Genomic DNA, 3,737 nt, shown 5'->3' on the forward strand with positions numbered 1-3,737 from the left:
GTCGTTGTGAGACGGGGACAACAGCACCTGCCCTGGCTACCTCCTAGGGCTCTTGGGAGACCCAAATGAGTTGTTAATCCTTCAAGGACAACACAGATCACGTTGCTGGGCTGATGTCATTGCTTTTGTAAAGCAGGTCCCTTGAACAGATTCTCCCAAAGCAGTGACTTTAGGAGCATCTCGAAGGCGACAGATTCCAGTTGTTAAGGCTACCATGAAATAGCAGAAGACTCTGGGAAGCAGCGTGCGACGAGTAGCAAAGTAGCCCCTAAGGCTCTTTCTTCTGTGCTCGTCCCGCCCCCTCCGGCGTGGGCCCCGCCCCGACTAAGCCCCACCCAGGCCCCGCCCCCGATGTTAGCGCAAGCCACGCCCCCTCAGCGCCCAGCCTTCTGGGTCCGAGGCTCCCACCTGCGCTAAGCGCTTGATACCAGGGAGGGAATGGGAGGACGCTTGCGGGGTAGGGAGGCGGGGGCTGGAAATTGGCAGGGTGAGAACTGGGGAAACTAGTCTGGGACGCAGCCCTCCTTGTACCCCTTCTTCATTCACCCCCTTGTTGAGGCCCTTGGCTTTTGCATAATGTAAGTACTTATTTAATGCGTGTGCTGGCTCGAGAGCTCTGCATTTGTCTTTCTGTCCTTCATATGCCAGTGTACCTCTGCCTTGTGTCTGTCTAGGTGGGAGCTCCTGGAGAGGAGGGTGCTTCCCAGCAGTTCCTGTTCGACCCCCAGCCCCAGGCCAAGGGCACAGAGAGAGAGACAGAGAGGCTGGGGCTGCGGTGGGGGTGGGGAGGTGGGAGCTGGGGCGGGGCGGGGGGAGCGCGGGGGAGGAATGAGAGCACCATATGACAGGCTTGTGGAACCACATCTGATGCCAACTTGGATGCTGTCCTTTTTCTCCAATAAAAGGAACTTTTCACTTGTTTTTCAGACACCCTTTAAAAAAATGTATTTAAAGAGGCTGGTTCCTATCCATCCGACTGGAGGCATCTCAGTGCAAGAGCAAAGCTAAGTCCTGCACACACACCTCCCCTCCTCCTCGTCCTTCTCCTCCTCCTCCTCCTCCTCTCCCCCCCCCCCCCCCCCCAGGTTTTCCCGAATGTACCTACTCCGGTTACAACTAGACGCGGCCCCTCCCCCACCTGCCTCCCCCCTTCCTTCCCTCGATCGTGGAGGGAGCGTTCTCTGTGCCTTCCCAAGTCCCCGTGGGGGACCTTCTATGTTGGAGTGGGGTGAGGGGGGGAGGGTCATATAACGAAGGCCAGAAAGAACAAATTAGATAATCAAAAGAATTATAGTAATTGCTTTCACTTTCTCCCGCCCGCTCAGCGGATTCCCTCCCCCGCCCCTCCCCTGGTTTTTCTGTCTGTCGGGAATACTCGGTCTTTCCGACCCCCTCCCCTCCCCCAGGTTCCTCCTTTCCTCTCCCCTTGCTCGCGCGTTCTCTCTCTTCCTCCGTTTTCTGGTGTGCTGGAACGTTCAGCGGAATATGATGAATGATCACCTGTCACAGCTTGTTTATTATAATGCAGGCAATCAATTACACATCCCCAACGCTGGCCGGCCCGCAGGAAATTTATATGCTCAGCACAAACCAATGTGAAAATGGAATCTCATTTGCCAAATGTCTTTCTCCCCGTACAGCACGATGATTACAGTCTGTGTTTGTTTCAACAGTCGTGTACAACTGACAGTGCCATCATTTACTGCCTGGCTCAGGTCACGTTACTCTAAGGCTTTATTTATTGTGTTACCAAGGGCAGCACAGGAAAAGGACAAGGGTGTCTGTCAGGGATGGCACCGTGTTAAAAAGTGGGCGTGCAAGGGCCGCATTCCCGGGCAGCCGCTGCAACCTCAGCCCCTGGGCCCTTACCTCCGCAGCGTTTCCCAGCACCCAGCTACCAGACTCCAAGGCCCCAGCCGGGAGCCAGCTCTCGGTACCTGGAGCTCCACAGGTCCCAGAATCCGGGTGGATCAGAGTTCAAATTCTGGTTCTGCTACTGTCTAATTTCGTGCTGCACGGACTCAATCTCTTCATCTGGGAAATGGGAGTAATAGCCCTTGGCAGGAATGTTGTGATCTCTGGGATGTCAGATGTGTTGATGAATGTTAGTTCCCGGGACTTCAGAAAGAGGTCCCGTTGGAAGAGATGTGAATTGGAATTCACACCCTATATTAAAATCTCCCCCAATCTTCACCTCTGAGACATGGCTGTCTCAAGACTGTTTTGTTTCCCTTCCTGGTGGAATTTTGCACTTTTATGTCCTGTGTAGCAGCAGGTAGTGTGGCTTTGAAAAAATAAAATGGCCACCTTGCTCCGCTGTTCTTTCTTTGTTAAAAAAAAAAAAAAAAAAGGCATAGCAATCTTGACCTTTCTAGCTGTGTGACCTCAGGCCAGTCAATCCCTCCTCCTCTCCAAGCCTCGGATTCCTCCCCTGAGAAGTAAAGAAAGTAACTCCTAAACTGCCTCCCTAGGCTTGCCGGCAGGATCCAAGGTGTCCAGAGATGTTAAAAAAAAAAAAAAAAAAAAAAAAAAAAAGCCCAGTAAAAGGGAAAGTGAGGCAGTCACTGCTGAGTGGCATCCTGTTTTCAGGAGTTCTGGTTGGTCCCCAGAGTTCTGCTACACAAAATGTTGACCCAAATTTGTACCCCACAACACTTGGTGTCAAGTGGGAGCTCAGAAACTGAGGGGCAGGCAGATGCTTTTATGTGTATTAGGTTGTCTTTTATTGTATTGTATAGTTCCTTTTTTTTTTTTGAGATGGAGTCTTGCTCTATTGCCCAGGATGGAGTGCAGTGGCACGATCTTGGCTCACTGCAACCTCCACCTCCTGGGTTCAAGCAATTCTCCTACCTCAGCCTCTCAAGTAGCTGGGATTACAGGCACGTACCACCATGCCTGGCTAATTTTTGTAATTTTAGTAGAGACAGGGTTTCACCGTGTTGGCCAGGCTGGTCTCGAACTCCTGACCTCAACTGATCCACCCACCTCGGCCTCCCAAAGTGCCGGGATTACAGGCTTAAGCCACCGTGCCCAGCCTGTACTATATATTTCTTTATTATTTGACACGTGTATTTGTTTAATGGTCCTCTGCTCTGCCAGTATGGAAGCTCCAAAAGGAAAGATACCAGATTGATCTTGATCACCTCTGCCTCCCCAGCACCTACCCTTCCTTGGCACATCGTAAGTGTTCGGTAAATATTTGTGGCTTTAATGGATGAATGAATGAATGACTACATGGCTAAACTCCATTCTAGGGCAACATCTGTGGTGCAGTGGGTGGGCCCTAGTGAATGGATATTTAAAGGATATCTTACTATTCCTCATCTCCACAGGGTCAGGCTGTGCCACATCCACCCGGCCTTGCCTGGGGTCATTCATCCTACATGTACTCAGATCATGTGAACTGGTGACGGGCCACACATGTGCCTGCCTGGAGACTCCTATTCACCCTTCAGATCAATATCCCCTGAATAAACTCCCAGTCACTCTGGCATCCCATGTTGGTTTGTAATCTCTGCCTCTCTCTAGACCATTTGGCTCCTATGCACAGGCAGCTATGCCTTTTTCACATTTGGATCCCCAAAATGCACAGTGCAGTGCCTGCCTCAAAACAAATGCTTTTCAATCAGTCAATCAATCAGTTGACATGGATCATCTTTTCTCAGCACTGATGTATGGACTACAACTTGGAATTCCATTAAAGCTCCTGGGGTCAAGAAAAAAAGTGATTCAAGTTT

The 3,737-nt window shown here is 50.9% G+C and overlaps 1 long non-coding RNA gene across 2 annotated transcripts; it reads left to right on the forward strand.

Moving 5' to 3' along the window:
• Nucleotides 1-386: 386 nt before the first annotated feature.
• On the forward strand, nucleotides 387-3,493 carry LOC129010629 (uncharacterized). 2 transcript variants are annotated; one of them, XR_008493039.2, is made up of 3 exons: nucleotides 406-578; nucleotides 928-3,180; nucleotides 3,333-3,493. It is a non-coding gene; the product is annotated as an uncharacterized LOC129010629 (long non-coding RNA). The 2 variants fall into 2 exon arrangements; XR_010122710.1 differs by having other exon boundaries at nucleotides 387-578; nucleotides 928-3,493.
• Nucleotides 3,494-3,737: the final 244 nt, after the last annotated feature.

This window comes from Pongo pygmaeus, chromosome 10, assembly GCF_028885625.2.
Source record: "Pongo pygmaeus isolate AG05252 chromosome 10, NHGRI_mPonPyg2-v2.0_pri, whole genome shotgun sequence".
Classification (NCBI taxonomy): Eukaryota; Metazoa; Chordata; class Mammalia; order Primates; family Hominidae; genus Pongo; species Pongo pygmaeus.